The sequence below is a fragment of the Pogona vitticeps genome, chromosome 4 (genome assembly GCF_051106095.1).
Source record: "Pogona vitticeps strain Pit_001003342236 chromosome 4, PviZW2.1, whole genome shotgun sequence".
Lineage (NCBI taxonomy): Eukaryota > Metazoa > Chordata > Lepidosauria > Squamata > Agamidae > Pogona > Pogona vitticeps.
This window is the reverse complement of record NC_135786.1, coordinates 102,992,026-103,010,922: the sequence shown is the minus strand read 5'-3', so window position 1 is coordinate 103,010,922 and position 18,897 is coordinate 102,992,026. Positions and strand designations below refer to the sequence as shown.

At 39.4% G+C, this 18,897-nt stretch overlaps 1 long non-coding RNA gene across 8 annotated transcripts in view; it reads right to left on the bottom strand.

The window, feature by feature from the left end:
- Window positions 1–7,508: 7,508 nt before the first annotated feature.
- Window positions 7,509–18,897, bottom strand: part of LOC110074485 (uncharacterized) — a 134,277-nt gene continuing 122,888 nt past the window's right edge. For all 8 annotated transcript variants that reach the window (XR_013544546.1, XR_013544548.1, XR_013544549.1 and 5 more), the window contains one exon: window positions 7,509–9,895. This is a non-coding gene — a long non-coding RNA (uncharacterized LOC110074485). The remainder of the gene's footprint in view (window positions 9,896–18,897) is intronic.

Below are 18,897 nucleotides of genomic sequence, written 5' to 3'. Positions count from 1 at the left end.
TCTAGAAAACCCAGACCAGTAATCCTACATCCACAGCCAGGTATGAGTTTATACTATGCTCAGTAGGTTCAGCAGCAACGCATCAAGCCCCCTTTATAAAAGTGGTTCCCAGAAGAACTTGCCAGCACAGCTAGTACTGAAAGATTCTGGGAAATGCAGTCCCAGAACATCTGGGGATCCAAAGTTGGGAACCACTGCTTTCTAATTACGTCATGTAAATATTAAGCTTAATATATACCTATCTTGAATGTGAATGTCAGAGTTAAATATGTAATATTTGCTAATTCCAGGCGGCTTCTCTTTCTGGAATAAATTCCTGAGTTGTGCTAGAAAATGTTCTGTAAGAATTCCAAAGAGAGTATCAGTCAGTAAAAGAATATGTCCAGTTGGGAAGGTATTTGATTCACATACCTGTTTCATAATAGTCAGGCCCGTCTAGCGCAACCAGGAAAGAAACAGAATGTAGTATTTATATATCTTGCCTTCTCCAGACTCAATTTGGTCACACCAGCTGCAATTGGTTAATGGAGGGTGTGGCTATCAATTACAAGGGACTTGTAGCAATTTTTGGCTAGCTGGACAGAGAAAAGAGTGCCCCCCCATTAGCTTTGTCATTCATGATGTGGAAATGATACCACAGATAATTACAGCACTGAAGACCTTGTCAACATTTCCCTCCTCAGAGGTTCAGCAGCACTGTCAAACCTGGGATCTGGTATGCCAATCATGCTGTCCCCTAGTGCCCTGGTGTGCTGGCTATGTGGCTTGTTGAAAATTGGTGATGTCCACTCTGCAGGCTTGGTCTGCATTGTCTTTTCCTAAAGTGGGTGTCCTGGAGGAAAGCTCTGCCTGCCATGCCCTATTTATGCCCCTGAATAACCATGACTATATGTTTCCTTCAAGCTGCTTGGGAACACGCACAGGGGAATACTACTGTCTTCATGTACTGCCTGTGGGCTTTCCATAGACTTTTGGTTGGTCATAAGATAAAAAGGCACCCTACCTGTATTTTATCAGCATTCCTGTTTTCTTGTAAATACACTGGCAGAAAGTTTGATTAGGAAGTAAGATGCTTCATCAGATGGTGCATAAAGAGCATGTGGTACCCAAAGATGTGTTGGCAACTACTAGAGTGGTCTTAATTGACTAGATAGGCGGGATATAAAATAAATAAATAAATAAATAAATAATAATACTTGGGATGATTGTAAAAATATATAAATTCATGGAAAAGGTCAATAAACCTCTACCAAGGAAACTTAAATAGGCCCACCATATTAAATAAACGCAATGTACTGAAAAGAAATTTTTTAAAGTCTACCTTTACCAGCCAAAGGCAAAGTTCTCTGTTGCTCAGATCAAGCTGTCTACACAGGCTCTTTCATTAAACTGGGTCCAATGCTGGTATTCTCTTAGACAAAGGTCATTAAAACAATTACAGTATTTGTACAAAATCAAGGAGTCGACTCAAATTGTACAAAAAAGAAGCAAAATATGTAATTATAATTAAGCAAGTGCTTTTCTTCACTTATCTTGAGTTTCTTTATACATGAGGCAGTTTTGGAAACCAGTAAAGTTTGGAAATCCTTCTTCTGAGGCTATCATAATATCCATGATGGTACTGACTGTGAAGCTTTGAGGCTATCCTTAATCTGGAGCAGTTCTGGAAGCTGTATTTGACCTACACTAGTGTCAGCTAGTGAGATTCTGAGGGCCGAACCAACTTATAGAATTGCCTTAGCATGGCAGTATCATCAACACAACCAAGCTTAAAATGCTAATGATGATTAATAGTTATTAATAAACACTTCTTAATAGTTGTCTGTCACATAGATAAGAGCTGGTGAGAGCTGAGCAAATGAAAAAGTGCACCTCACATCCTGTATTCATCCAAACCAACCCTCCATCCTATGAGGCGTTGTAAGCTTTTGTGACATCCCAAAGGGCCATTTGGGTACTACAAAATGGTTGAACCGTCCTCAAACTAACTCTGGACCATCAAATTTAGGCTACATTATTAGGAGGTATCAGTCCAATCAATCTTTGATAAAAGACAACCTACCTGCCCTTCATCAGCATTCCTGTTTTCTTGTCACTACATTGATAGAGTTTGCTCAGGAAGATGCTTCACCAGATGGTGCATAAGGAGCATATGGTACTCAAATATGTGTTGAGAGCTACTACTTGGGACAATTGGGAAAACAGATAAATTCATGGAAAAGGATTGGTCAGTAAAGTTCTACCAAGGACACCTAAATAGGCCCACCATATTCAGAGCTGGTGTGCTGTTGAATATTAGTTCCCAAATTCCATGTTTAGTCCCAACCATAGTTGCCTGATTACTTCAGATGTAATAACTCACATTCATAAATGGGACTACTTGGGCCTTACTACTGGATTCAGCCGCAAATGTAGGGACCGCCTTACTACTGGATTCAGCCGCAAATGTAGGGACAAGCAATAGAGGGAAGCTGTTGCCTTTCTTCCTTCTTTGTCTTTTTCCTGGATACATAAGATTAGTTACTGATGAAAAACAGAATGTTGGCTATATTAGAGGTGAACAATCTGGAACCCTCAAGATGTTATTGTTTACATTTTTGACCATTCTCGACCACTGCCTATGATAACTAGAACTCATGGAAACACCTGGATGACCATAGGGATTTATGCCTCTGAGTTAGATGGACTTCAAATAGACCTCCAAAAAGCTGGAAGTCATGGAAACATGTATGAAAGAAAAGCTATTTTTATGTCTGTCAGATGCCTCTTGTAAATCTTCTCTGTCTTGTGTATTCTCTTACTAAGACAAATTCTCCCTTTCTTAAATCACTGTTTGTTATCTGCCTTTAAGTCAGACCCTAAGAAATGCCCCAATAGAGTTTTCAAGGTGAGATATTTGAGTGGTCGTACCAGTTCCATACATCCTAGTGTATTTCCATAGCTTAATGGGTAGTCAGACCCAGGCCTCCTGAATCCTAGTCTGTTACTCTATTCACTACACCAGAGTGGGAGCTCCCTAACTTTATTTACATATTGTTATATTCTTATTTTATTGCTTTTTCCTGCATTCATTGGGCATGCCTTGATTAATGCCTTAGTGCCATCAACTTACCTGCTGTATTTGAGCTGAAATTCCATTACTGCCTTGCTCTTCTGCACTCTATTGGCATTCCTGTTGTATTCTAATCAATATTCAGTGACTATGAGGCAAGGCCTGTGTTGTCTTGCCACAGACTCCACAAAACCAGGAAACTCTAGAAGCTAACATATTGTAATCAATATGCCCATGACCAGAAATGATATTCTGAAATGTCGCAAATTGTGTGTTTACTTACAATTCATTCTCCATGCACCCTCATAAATGTTGGGATTTCCATCTCCTTTCAGGTCCAAAAGTTGTCCTTGACCTGTATTGCCTTAGGAAACATCTAGGGCTTACTGTATTGCTAAAGAGATTTTTCTGTTAATAGACCCATGTCTGCCTGTTGCTTTCTTCTTCCTTGTCTTCCTCTGCACTCAAGAGTTGCTGCAGAGGATTCTGAAGAGGAGTTTTTGGTGAGATTGTTTTGAGGTAAAGTGAAACATCTGATTTAAAAAAAAAGGTACTATTGAGATCACAGGACAAAGGAACAATGGTGGCTTCCACATACTATGGTCCTAATCAATCCATAGGGTTTCGAGATCGGCAGCAACCTATTGCCCGAGGTTTTAAGGCCAAAACTTGATGAGGGGTAGGAAATATAGTGTCATAGTTGTGGACTCTTGTAATGTTATAGAGGTGGATATTTGTGATATCACAGAAGTGGGGACACTCACAATGTTAAGAGGGGTCAATATTGCTTCTGGGTCAGTGGACACAGCACTAGCTTATAATTAGTTTTTCCCCTGCCCATTGATGCCAAAACTTGTATAACAGGAACTCTCAGGAGTCATGAGTCTGGCACCACACTCCTTGATAGTTTCTGAATGGCACAAGTGATCCAAGGGTGTGTACCAACCAACTTTTTCTTTAGTTCTCTCTCCTTGCTCCTGACTTTTTGAGGTACTGATGTTGCACAAATGCCACGCAGAAGCTTTTGTGCTAAGCTAATGAGCCTTACCACTATTAAGGAAGCTTCTTTCTCCTGCATTGTTTGCATGAAATTTGTCTGCCTACCTGAAGAGCCAGTGAGGCACAGCAATTGTCATCTGGTGTCCTATGACCTAGCAGTTGTAAATCTGCATAGTTTTATTGTCACCAGCTTCAGTTTGCATAATATCTTGGGAAGGCATTATTCTGGCATCTGAGTGTAGAAAATTTCATGAGAGCCTATCTCCAGGGAATTGTTTTTTAAAAAAAAATATGAAGCACCTGGTAATATGCTATTCCTTCATGGCACACAAAGTCTACACAAATAAGTCTTACCTCCGCTTGCTATGTTAGCAGGCATGTAAATTGTTCAGTGCTCTGTTTCTAAGACAACAGACATGCAAACAAATAATTACAAAACAAAAGCAGTTTGTCATTATATGGATCGTGATAAGCTCCTACTAGAATAACCAGGCAGTCTTTACTTCTTAATAGTTATTTTAATTATGTGTGAAGAGACTCCCAGTTATTAGTGTAACAAGTAATAGCCCTTAAGAATTCTGAAGTTCATAATGGTTCACCTTTACTAAAGAGGTAATGCTGTGCCCCTTTAATACTTATAAAGTGTCTTCCAATTATTTGCAGTCCCTAAAGCTCTCATTTACTTGTATAAATAAACATAAACTTTATTTAACTTCCACCCAGGGACTTAATCCTAACAGAAAGAAATCAAATACCTCCAAAACTGGTATTGTCCCAAGGCAATGATTCTGAGATATGAAGGAAGTAAATGTATGTGTGCATTTGTGCTATTTATCAGCAACGTTGTATCCTTGGGCCAGACTGTGCTTTTTATTGCCTTTGTAATGATGCCTTTGTTATAAACTGTTTCAGGTAACCAAATATTGGAAAATAGTAAGAGACAAATAGAATACTTTTCATGCAAAATAAATCTTGTTTCAACTGGATCTGTCTCTTTGATGCTTTAACAAATTAGTCATTTCATCATGAATGGCATTCATCTAGCATTTTGTGTCTACAGAATATTTATTTTCTTAAGACCTGTCAGTTTCTGCCTCCAGTTTCTTCTGATCAAATCATAAAATATAAGGGGAATAAAAACACTTGCAAATGAACGATGATCAAGCAATTTGTTAAAGCTGTTATAATCTTCTGCATTATGCTCTTAAACCAAGTTCTCATAATCATCAGAGTTATAATTACATAATTATGATTGCACCTTTGTGCTGTAAACTATCTTTTCTAAGCTGTCCTTTGAACAAAAATATCTATCTATCTATCTATCTATCTATCTATCTATCTATCTATCTATCTATCTATCTATCTATCTATCTATCTATCTATCTATCTATCTATCTGTCCGTCCGTCCGTCCGTCCGTCCGTCCGTCCGTCCGTCCGTCCGTCCGTCCGTCCGTCCGTCCGTCCGTCCGTCCGTCCGTCCGTCCGTCCGTCCGTCCATCCGTCCGTCCGTCCGTCCAGCTAACTAGTTAGTTATAGGTGCACCTTAAAATACTTTTAATAAATGAGTGTTGGTAGCATCAACTGCACAGGACATCTCACTGTTGGAAAATTGCAGAGATCCTAGGCACATATATTACTCTAACAACCACGTACAAGAGAAAAACCACAGTAAAAATAAGAAAGCACCCAGACACACACTTCTAAAGCTTAACTGTAAATTAATCACAAAATTACAGAGTATCATTAAAAAACAAAAACAAAATTCGCTGTTGTCACAGTAGCACACACAGATCCCATACTGCTACCAAGATTTTTAAGGTATGAAAATATCTCCTGGAAGGAAAATAAGAAAAGTACTGTACATTTTGTCTCAGAACCTGTATATGACTGTGTGAATGGCCACAGTTCAGTAGGATAGTAGGCCAGAAGCCCTGACAATGCTGGGAACTGTGCTTGTCCGAAACTCCAGTCAGTCACAATACTGAATTAGATGGATTTGAAGGTTAAGGAACCTTCTTTTGCATGTGATTTCTGTCGGCTCAGTCATTCGTGAGATGGGAGATAGGTCTTGTCAATGGAAGCCCCTACAAATTCTTTGCAGTGTTTGCCTTGATTGCCTTTCCAAGGCCTAAGTATGACCCAGTCAGCTAAGGAAATTGTGATTCCTCCTTTCTCTTGTTAATTACCAACTCCAGGAAAAACATATATATGTCTTCCTTCTAATGCTACCCTGTGGATTTTAGTCCATGATATATAGAACGTAAGTCTCTTGTCTTGGACCATCTGTATGCTGTCTGAGGGGAGTAAGAAGCTTTGCTGAAAAACCTATAAGCCTCACTTAGACAAAGGTCCTGACACTCATTTTTGTCCAAACTACATTTAAAAATAGTTGAAAAACTATGTAAAGACTTGCAGTGAAAAATGCTGTTGTTTTCAGAATCATAAAATACAGAATTCTCACACCTTTGGATTTCACCTGCCACCACGCAAAAACCATGTTTCAGTCTTTTGATCTAAGAAATGTAGGTATCAGGCAACAAAATTCACTTCAGGTGCTCTTTTCAAAGCCCATACAGTAGTCTTCTTTACTGTAATTGTAAAAAGTGGGGCCACAGTTGCATTCATTGTTCAGTGAGCTTGTCCACATAGTTAAACCCACCGACAGCAATGAATGTTGATTGTGACCTTTTTGTTGTAGTAACTGTTGTTGTGAGGCTCTGCAAAGGAAGGCAAAAACAAAACAAGTATTTTGTGCGGATGTTTGTGACTGTATCCAGTGAAGGGTCTGAAAGCATGAAGGAAGGAGGAGGATGGTTAGCTGGAGGGTACAATCAACGGTCGATGGTTTTCACTTTAATCCCAAACTCACCGACAGCGTTGAATGTTCACTGAAGCAACCACAAGAAACAGAACTCCATGGACTTCACAGTATCCATCTTTAAATGTCTGAAGAAGAGGGGGAAGAGCGATGAGAAATAGAGTGGGAAGAAAAAAAAGGACAATGGTTTCCATTCCATAGATCAGTTAGTTTTAACTCCCTGTCCCCATATTGCTTGAACATTAATACATCACATTAAAATCAAAGAATTCTCAGTAAAGAAAGCTGTAACTCATGTACAGTAAAATATAGATCTGATTTGTTGTTGTTACTATTATTATTATTAAGCATTCATGTAGCACTTTAAAGTATTCCAAGAACTTTACATAAATGTTCTAATTAATGTTTACAGCAGATCCACCAGGAACATTATAATAATGGTGACTGAATGTCAGTAGGATTGCCCTAGACTGCAGAATGAGATCATGGTAGTAGTGTGGAAAAGTTGGTACACAGTTCAGTTTCTTGGCCTCTATATTATACCTGCTTATATATCTTTTTTCTTTCTCACGCCCCCATTTTAAGGGTTGATCAGACAGATCATAGCACTGCATAACCACAAATATCTGTACATATGACAACATGTATCAACATTTTAATATTTGAAAAGTTGACATCAAAGCGATTTTATCTGCTTCCAGGTAAATTTGTTCTCAGTCACAAAATATAATCAAGTGATCTTTTCCAGGAGAATTTTCATATTTGAACTCTGGCGAGTTTTCAAGGGAGGGAATTTCATAATTATATTGCTACTTCCAAGAACTCCATGAAAAATAACTATCCCCTTTTCTTCCCCCTATATATCCTACCTGGGACATTCATAAATGATTTAAGCCCAATATAAGAGGATGTGGTGCATGCTACCCCCATGTGATGAGTAAGAGTCTGAGAAGAAAATCTTCCATTAAAACAGGGGTCTTGATCCTGTGAAGAGCTTCCATAAGCAGAGCAAACACTCTTCTCCAGGTTATTGTGTTCCATAAGCAGAGAGTGAGGAAGGGACTCCCCTATCTTACACATTCTGTTTAACAGATTATGAATGCATGCAACAGAGCTTACATTTATCTTCATTTCCACTGCTGTCACCATTTTGTTGATATATACATTTTAAGCCTCTCAGGACAGAGACAGATCTTCCCATTTGTTGTTACAGACTAAATATACGGGTAGTACTATAATATTAATAGTGATACTCTGTTGCTGCAGAAATTGGATTTCCGGATGAGATAGCTGTTACTAAATAGGATACAGATGGTACATGCCCCAGAAAACTCTGTTCAGTGCTTGGTTGAGAATGCAATAAAATAAATGGAATACATATACTATAGTACATACATACTCACTAAGATCAGCATGTTATTACATCATAAGGGCATGGAGAAAATGAACTGTCCAATCTTAGGCAGCTGAATCTATAGATAAATCCAAGTGGATATAATGGGACTTAGTCCCATGAGATTTCAGCAAGATCCAGCCAAGTCTAAGTTTTAACTAAGCATTTCTTCTGTTTTGGCATGTTGCATATCCACTTAGTTTGCATAGTCAGATGAAAACTATACAATGTATGGCTGAGGTCCCTTTCTGAGGGAAACTGAACAGCAGGAGGGCTGCTACAGTGTGTCCTTCAGTGTCATGAGGAGCCCAAGTTCACAAGCAAAGAGCCATCGTACTAGGGAAAAACTTAGGCAATATTATTGGCCTCTTCTACATGTTCTTGGGCTTTCAACACAAACGAATGATACAAGAAGTGTACATGCCAGTGGCTTCCTTCCATAAGGAAGGTAATCCCTTCCGAAGCTCCCATGGCTGTCTGAAATAATATGGAGATTGCTTATGTAATGTGACATCCTTTTAATCTGTTTTTTTTTCTTATTGGAAATGCTGCTTTTCAGAATAGAAATATTATTTTAGAACAAAAATTGACCCACTAAAAGAATAAAGGAAGTGAAGAATAGCAGTTAAAGGAGATCCAGGTTCAAATATCCATAACTGAGCTACATTAATCCATTCATTCTATCTCAAGATAGTAGCCGCCTCCCAATAGTTAGGAAGTTTAAGGACAGTGGAAGGAGCAACAGCTTTAGTTAAGCTATCATACAATAATGTCACACAACCACTCTGTGTTAATTTCCATGCAGCCATATTCCACTAATAGAGGAATTAATCTGACTCTCTTAGAAATGTGGAGCACCTATATGGTTGTCACAGGGATGCTGCTGAAAATGGCCTCTAATACCATTCCCAGATGGGCTGAAATATACAGGATGCCTTCAGGTCCACGCCAAACAGGGATGCAGAAGGATCTGAAATGACAGAGCCCTGCTCAACATGTGAACTTCTTCTACATGTTATGGGGGTGAGGTGCCATGATGAGGCTATTTGTAGGTGCCCTCCCCACCCTGCAAAAATTACATACAATTCAATTGTTACCCCCTGTCACAAACAGGACAGCTGGCTTATTTTTTTAAGTGTCACATGATGATTGTTTCTAATTGACTGCTTGTCCTAACAGCAGCATAAAAACTTAGAAGTAAATGAGAAGCTATTAAGTATTTGTTATAACTTGAGAGTTCAGTTTGCTACATATGAAAATGCAGGCTGCAGGCTCAGAAAGGCTAACTTTCCCCAAGCTTATTTCAATGGAATCAAATGTCTAGTGAATGCTGGAATTCAGAAATGTAGGATCTTGAAATTGAGACTCTCATGCTCTGAGAGTAATATTTAGCTTGGTAGTGAGCTATTTCAAGAATGATGCCGAGCCAGTTGATACTTGGAGAAGCTTTAGAACTGTTTCCCATTCATAGGAGATATGAACTACCTCAAGCAATATGAAGTGTTTGGATTGGGCAGAAACACTGTAATTCTTTAACTTCAGATGCTAGTCCTCTATGTTCGCTCCTTCTTGGTCATGTAGCTAACCACAGCTTTGCCTTTGGGTCCAGCTGGTTGGCTTGATTTCTGAAGTCTGTATAAGACAAAGAATCTAGTTGGTAACAATGAAAGGGGAAACTGTTCAGACAAATATTATGTACACTGTAGTAAAAGTACAGTCATCAACTATTTGCTTATATTGAAATATGTTCTGCTTCTCTAAAATCCTGTTCCTCAAAGTTTTATCCAAATGATAATGAAGCGTTACTTCATAACAAGCACCTTGAGACCATAGCTGGGGTAAAAATAATGATAAGAATATTGTGAGTATCTTCATGACAAGAGTGAGGAAAATTTCTCTGAATGAAGATAATTCCTTTCAAAGTGCAAATGATTTATCAATATTTGGTCCAAGTCCTTTGCGAGAATATATGGGTGCAAAGTATAAGTATGTACTGTTATGTGCCATCAGGTTGTATCCAATGTATAGCAACCCTAATAGGAGATTAAAGACATGTGAGAAATTTGAGATTAAAGGAAGGGCTTTACTAGTCACATACCCACACTCATTGTCTCCAAGGCTTATTTGAAATCTGGTCTCCTGAGTCCTATTCCTTCACCCTATCCACTACACCACATTGGCTGTAATTTTGCTGACAAAATTTCTATCTTGATCACAGTCAATTTCTATTTGAAGTCCAACTCTCAGAGTTGTTCACCTTTCAAAAAAATCTTATAAAAACATTTGAACAAGCTGATGGGTTCACACACAGGCCAGAAAATATACAAAGATGCCAGCTAATTATTGAATGTCTTTGCAGCAGAGGAAACAAGTAGCTGCTTCCAATTCAAAAAAGGTTTAGAAAATGATTTCCCGTACTGCAAGCAATCCACATCCTCACCTTGATCACTGGCTTATCTGAGTCCTTCAAGCACATTCCTGACTTCAGATTAATGGCTCAATTATTTTGGCAAAGATCATTTGACCAGTCTTCCAGTTATGAACTAAACACTAATTAATTCTTTTTGTTTCAAAATTGTGGATTAATCTAATTCTGTCATTAAGATTTACCAATGTATTAATACTGCTTTTTTTAAACTGATGACTACTGTGAGAACACCTGGAAGATAATTTGGGAATAATTATAATAACCAACCCCCAAAGGATACGCAACAGCTAAACTAATCCTATGACCTTGTAACTACCTATAATCATAACTCTTGTATTCTCACTCCATCACATTCTTGTGGCCCAAATGGAAATCTGAATTGCACACTTCACATTGAGTGTAGACTTCATTTTGTAAAATCTGATAGAATGGCTCCGCACTCTGCAGTCAGGTGAAAATGACTGGAAGTCTTTACTGTTATAAGACGGGGAAGACTTTAGTGTTTATAAAAATGACTTGTATAAACCGTCTGCACATAAATATTGTTTCATTGTACAATTGTAGTTGTTCAGCTGGGATGGATGAAAGACTAAAAAGTAGTATTGTTATGCTAGAGGCATAATGAGAAGAACTACATTTAGTTTAGTTTAATAGTTACATACTCAAAGCAAGATATCATAAATCCAATTGATTACTACATAGACCGGAACTTTTTACCCAGAGGTATGTTGTCCCATCATTTCAGGATAACTGTAACAACTGTTAATAAAAAATGAACTGGGCAAAATCCTACTGTGTTAACAGTTTCCAGGCGACCAACAGGAGGCATGATATCACCTGTCTGTCACATGATCTCTCATTCTCTAGGCATATGAATTGGTGCACAACCAGCAAATTGTGAAAACCATCCTGTTACAACAATTCTATTTCAGAATAGGATTTAGGGCATGGTATTTGAGTGACACACAAATTGATTTCTCTACCATCTTAATGAAATTATTTTTTCAGCTTCATGTTCATGCATATCATGATCAGAATGCCACCTCAAATGCCACCTACATTACTGGCCTCCCGTCCCCTCAATGGAGTCTTGTGACTTTCCCCTGTCACTGCTTCACACCATGAACTGCTATTAGTGGAGTGGAGACAGAGATTGGTGAGAACTCCAAAATGCTGTGTGTAGGAGTTTCTCACAGTAGGAATGACATTTTCAGCAGCATTCCTTTGACTAGACATCTACAGTCTTGCTCAAAATCCCAAGTTACTCCAGTGGAACCTAATGCCTAGCTTTCTAGACAATTATTTCAATTAACTGCATGCCATATAACCTGTGAGATTTCCCTATGTTCTGAAAAGCCCCTAAGCATTACACACACATTTGTGTAACTTTGGGCACCCAAAGTAAAAACACACACACACGCACGCACGCACGCACGCACGCACGCACGCACGCACGCACGCACGCACGCACGCACGCACGCACACACACACACACACACACACACACACACACAAAGGGCTGTCTTTCCACAAGAGCTCCTGAAACTTCTTGCAGATTTCCCTCATACTGGCAGTTCAAGATCATGCAGCAATTTCAGCACAGCTGCACTTATTCTGTATTCACATCACTGCAAGCCAAAGAATTAACCTAGTCATTTGAGCTGTATAGGCTTTTGAATGTATCTCTATGTGTTCACTATTGTACCAATAGAGAAAACAGACTCCATGGTTTAGAATCAGTCATGTTTAACATCTCCTCATTATATTATTCTTTTTCAGGTGCTGTTTTCTTCCTGTGACTCCTCTTACTCACTCAAAATGTATCAAGCAAATGACCTTAGTTGGGTTCTCCGTATTATGTTTGATCTCTAACAACAGATCTGAATGCTTCTTACTTCTTTCTTTCTCAATCCAGTATTTGAAATCTCAGTGCTACCATTAATTTTTCTGTTTATTTCTCACCTTCAGTGCAACCCGAAAATCCCTATTCTCTCCTAAACCTTCAGTTCTGCAGTCTGCCTTTTCCATTACACACAGGGTAACAATGAGGTCTCTCCCCGCCCCCTTTCTTCTCTCATCTGGTTTCCATTTTCTCATTTTTAAAGAAACCCTGCGGATTGGCCATGTGGCCTGCACTACAAATGCCAGATTTATTTTATGTTCATTTCATATCTCCGGGCTTCTGAGAACATTCAGATTGGCTGTAACTTCTTTCTTGTTCTTTATTTAAGGTTAGTAGGTCATAAATAAACCAAAACACTTTTCCTAGCTCTGAGCAATCCAGTCATAAGCGTACATGAAATATCACTTCTAAAAAACAAGGAACCTAACATGACTTGACAGGAGTACATGAGGAAGTAGTTCATTGTGTTGCCATAAAGGCCATAGGGATTTCAGCAGTGGAAGTTGTCTGTTTTAGGAATACATTAAATATCTTGTCTGATGACCTGTACTTAATTTAAGTGGCTGCCTTTGCCAGCCCTTCCAGAGGGCATATATGTGAAATAGAGCATCTCATCTTCTGTCTTCAGTCCTTTGCATCGTCTTGATGGCTTGACCTAAATTGAAGATATGGGTGCTGTACCGCACAGAATGCTTGTTTCACCGCTAGGCCAAGCTGCATCTTTAAGCCTGTTAATTAGAAGGAAACAATGTTTTCCTTGTACTTAGCAAGCTTGAGGTCAACATGAAGAATTTAAGGCTGTTTACTTAAGTATGTCTTTGCATTTACTTAAATAATGGTGGATTCTATCCTAAAGATATATAAAGTAGTTTTTTTTTAAAAAAAAAACCCACTGATGACACCATAATATCCAAACACTACTGCTTAACACTGTATAGATAATAAAAATTAATAATAATTAATAATATGATCTAGGTGAAGTTAGGCACATTTAAATCTCATTCATTTCAATTTCAGTGATAATATGTACTTAAATCTTTCTTTTTGGAATCAATGAATGTACAAGATGGTTATTGCTGTATCGGGCAGACTGTCTTGAAGATATCTAATACTGTACTACTGTACTACAGTTTTCCTAGCTGTAAAACACAATCATAACAGATTTGGTCAATCAAGTGATAGCTGTGTCGGCTGTTGACATTAATTTCATTCAAAGGAACACTCTTTTCCCAGAAGACAGGACCAATTAGTGTGAGTATCTCAATGTTATTGTAAGTTATCCACAAAAGCACATTTTGTCTGGTAACTGAACTTTATGGATCTCTAGAGAAGGAAACAATTTCTTTATTACTTCGATGAGTTTTAGATATTAAGAATCCCCTTTTTGCCCCTTTTCTCACCTCTATGTGTTCACCTGAAGAAGGATTAACAATCTAAACTGAGACCTAGAGCACATATTTTTCTTGCCAGGGAAATGTCACCAAAAATAGGATAGCTGTGGTATGTTCTCTATGTCCCTGCTGTGTTGTTTATAAGCTCTTACTCAATATGATGATTATATTCCAACTGGATTCAGCATGAGCTTCCTTTTGGCTGTTAGAAGGATTGGGAAATGTACTATGGGGTGGCTGTACACACTGTAAAACCTTGTAGACCTAAGAGTGAAGGATGCAGAAGTCTTCATGGGATGTTATTTATGATTGCATCTCTTTGGCAACAGTATCACATGTTTTATTTCTCTCAGCTACCATTCACATGGCTCAAATTGGCCCTGCTTAAGTAGCAACTTCTGCACTCAAGGTAAAGAACCTATCAGCTCTGTTATCTTATGGCTAGTTGATTATCCACTATTGAAAATACAAATGAAAACACATTTAGTGCTACTACCAACTGGAGTACAAAATGTATGGATCAACTTGCAGTTCACCTAGCCTGGGACTTTTGTTTCTAAATGTGGCTGGTCTAAAGAAGGGCATAAAGCTGATGAACTTCAGCAGTTGCTTCCTCAGCATTCGTTATCCAGCACTATATCATATCAGTATCAATACTGGTCTATTGACATCAATACTTTTACCAGAGGTAAAAACAGTAGTCCCTCACAAAGTTCCATTTACAAAAACTGACCAGACTGGTGGTTGAGTCTTATTTCATCACTGATGACGTGACGGGACCTGCTGAGGCCAACAAATCAGCCTAGGAAGCATAAACTCATGTGGTATCTACAGTTCTATCTATCCCATACCACTCAGCATCTGCTACCTCAGGTGGCTTCTTCACTTTATATGGGATGCATTCAGAGGTGGGATTCAGCAGGTTCGCACCTATTCTATAGAACCGGTTCCTAAATGTACTATTGGTTCGTAGAACCGTTTGCTGGCCTGAGAATGAAGGAGGAGGGGCCAGGTGACCAGCGACGAGCGGGGGGGAAGGAGGCACAATTAGCTGCCTCCCTTCCCGTGCCACACTGAGCCATCTGAGATGGGGTGGGAGTGAGAGATAGAACCCTGGAAAGAGCAGAGGCATCACTGGTGGGAAAGGGGGGAGGATGACTCCTTGAGGGGGGGGATTGACAAGGCATGAGGGCAGGACACAGAGGGAAAAAGTTTTGGAGTAAGACCGCTTCAGTCAAACACCCAACCATCCTCGTTTTACTATGCTTTTTTACAAGTTAAAGGTACCACATAAGACTGTTGCTCTGCCTAGAAACAGTTTTTTTAAAAAAAATCTTAGAGAATATCCAATGCATGAAGTGGTGACGGTCTCACTGATCCACGCAAGCAAGGTATGCAATAGAAAAGTCACTCACACCACAAAGAGATCAAACCTCCAAGCCTCATTTAGAATAACAAAGAATTCTTCCTCCTGCCCCAAAACTGACAATTTCGGGAGACAAATGGCACACACATGGCCCACTCTGTTAGAAGGAGGAAGACAGCTATCAGTATTTTAACACTAGTAAGATTTACTATTCTTGAAGGCCATATATCCAGGTCCAAGAAAGGAAAACACACAAACATATGAATAGATAAGGGGAATCGAAACTCTTCTCTCGGAAGCGGCCGCTGAGGGTGAGTGGGGGAGGTGGAGCCTGCCAGGGCTCTGAGGGAAGCCATCATTACCACCAGCGCCTCCACCAACACCTACACCCCTCAAAGCGACTGGCGAGGAGAAGCAGTGGGCGCGGGGTGGAAGGGAAAGATGGAGGAGGAGGAGACCTCAGAGGAGTCAGTAACTGAAGGACGATTGAGGTGGTGGGGTTGAGGTAGAGTGGTGACAGATTGAAAAGAGACCATACCTTCCAAGCCAAAAGGAAGCGGGGGGGGAATAACTCCACAACAGGTGCATAAAGGCGGGCTCCAGGTAACAACAAGTAGGGCTATCAGTCATTTCAGGAGCAGGAAAGGGGAGGGAAGCAATTTTTGCTGGTGAGCTATAGGGCAAAATGGGAAGTAAAAGGAAGGAGAGATGTGTCAGTTCTCTGTCAAACTTGGTCATAAGCACCCACTGTGAGGTGTGTGTTTGTTTGTGTGTGTGTGTTTGGCACATGCCCATAGTGAGGGTAACAGCAGCAGTATGCCCAAACAGATACACTGTTTGCGCATACCGCTGGGAGACCACTGTGGAAGAAACCCTCATCAGATCCCACTGTCCTGGGCATTTATTTATTTATTTATTTATTTATTTATTTATTTATTTATTTATTTATTTATTTATTTATTTATTTATTTATTTATTTATTTATTTATTTATTTATTTATTTATCATTAGGTCATAGAACCTGTTGTTAATTTATTTGAATCCCACTACTGGATGCATTTCATTATTTAAAAACAATTGGTTGACTTATCCTTTGTCTCAATTGCTGTGCTTGGTATTAGCCATATGATAGGTAATGGCAAAGATTTTTTTTTTTTTGGCAGTTAATTCTGTATGTCAGTTATATGGTGCAAGACGAGGTACTTGCTTTTGTTTGCACTAATCATGTACTACAAGCAGATTTCATCAGTAGACACTAATTTGTTCCCATACTGGAGTTCTAGTGCAGACTTTCTCCTCCCTCCCCATCAGTTTTGCAAAATTCTGTGATATTTTAGAGTGGCCACGAAACAGCAATTCAGATTGGAACTGAGGAAGAGATAGGTAACAGAGCAAACAGTTTTTTAAAAAGGAGAAATATCAAGGGAAGTAACTAGTATTAACCCCAATCCAGTGATATCTCTGAGGGTATGTTCTTTATGGTTGTTGTGGGTTTTTCGGGCTCTGTGTTCTGAAGGTTGTTCTTCCTAATGTTTCACCAGTCTCTGTGGCTGGCATCTTCAGAGGACAGCACTCTGTCCTCTGGTGTCGTTGGCTTTGGGAGTGCAGTATTTATGGCTGTGAGATAGGCTTTTGTCTTTTTCTGTAGATGGCTGATTAGTGTGTATTGTTGTGGGTGTGTTGTTGTGCTAAGGAGAAGAGATTATCTATTCCTGCGGTTGATGGGTGTCATTAGCTGGTCTTTTGTGTATAGTGATCCCCTGTCCTTGTGGCTGGGTAGAGTTCGTTAACCTTTTGCATGCTGTATTTTTGAGAGCTGGGAGCCAAGTTTTCTTGAGCTTCACACTTTCCTCTTTTTTGTTGAAGTTTTGCTGGTGCTTGTGGATTTCAATGACTTCCCTATGCAGTCTGACGTAATGATTGCTGGTGTTGTCCAGTATTTCAGTATTTTGGAATAGAATTTCATGTCCGGTTTGTTTCAGGGCATGTTCAGCTACTGCAGATTTTTCTGGTTGTTTTAGTCTGCAGTGTCTCTCATGTTCTTTGATTCTGGTGTGGATGCTTCATTTTGTGGTTCCAATATATACCTGGCCACAACTGCAAGGTATCCGGTATACTCCTGCAGTGGTGAGGGGGTCCCTTCTGTCCTTTGCTGACCGTAACATTTGTTGTATTTTTGTGGTAGGCTTGAATACTGTGTGTAGGTTGCGTTTTTTCAAAAGTTTCCCCATGCGGTCCGTGACCCCTTTGATGTATGGGAAGTACTTTATTTGTGGGTGGCTGTTTTTCTTCTTCAGTTTGGTGTTGTTTTCCTGGTTTGATGGCTCTTGTGATTTCATTTTTGGGGTAGCCTTTTGCCTGTAGGGCCCAATTCAGATGGTTGAGTTCAGTGCTAAGAAACTGAGCTTCACAGTTCCGATTTGCACGGTCTTCCAATGTTTTGATTATGCCTCTTTTCTGCTGTGGGTGGTGGTTGGAGTTTTTGTGTAGGTACCGGTCTCTGTGGGTGGGTTTTCTGTAGACCTTGTGCCCCACAACAACCATTAGATCCCGGCCGTGAAAGCCTTCGCGGAGGTATGTTCTTTATTTTTCCCCCTCTCTATGCAAGTGAGTTGCTGTCACACTGGTTCGAATTAACCTCCATTCTTGATACATGCAAGCCAATTAATAATATTACTATTTCTAAAACCAATTCAGAATTACTGTTGGGCATATAGTTCTTTCAAGATGTAGGTAGAGTCGTCAGTTATAATTTTTGCTTCTATATTCTGTTAAACATAATATTTTCACTTACGAAAGAAAATGTTAAACAAGTAAAGTATAATTCCATAAATGCAGGATACAGTGCTTCCTGAAGTCCTTTTGCTTGGGAAATAGTGCTGCTAGTGACTATCTCATCAATACCACGGTTGGAAGTTAACTTGTGACCACAGAAGAAATATTGAAATTCGGATCAAAGTATTTCTTCTGATTATAACAATTGGAATGAAACCAACCCTAACCACCATCAAGTTGTAGAAAAAATATGCAACGACAGCACCTCACCACAAAAAGCCAGCATTGATCACTATCTAGTTCAGTATCTGGCAAAAGGGAAGTGTCTTTGTGATTTTCCTTTCAGATACAGGCAATATAATTCCTGATGTATATACGTAACTATTGACACCAGTGCTTTGGTAAGTATGTTCAACTCTACTATGGCTCTTAAGTATCAGGGTACTTGAACTAATTTGCTAGATGTGTAAACTGAACCAGGTTCCCACAGTCAAATGACAGGACATTGTGCTGACTTTGTGCTTCATGAAGAACCTGAAGATATATATTTAGAAAGACAGAGATGCAGATATGGGGCGTAAAACAAAATGTTCAGTACAGCTGGTATATATTCTTAAGCAAAACAAATACCACAGATGAGGACCTCTATTCTTTAGGGCAGTGGTTCTCAACCCTGGGTAATCTAAGTGTTCTTGGATTGCAATTCCCAGAAATCCTGCCCAGCATAACTAGTGGTGAACGCTACTGGGAGTATTAGTCAAGAACATACAG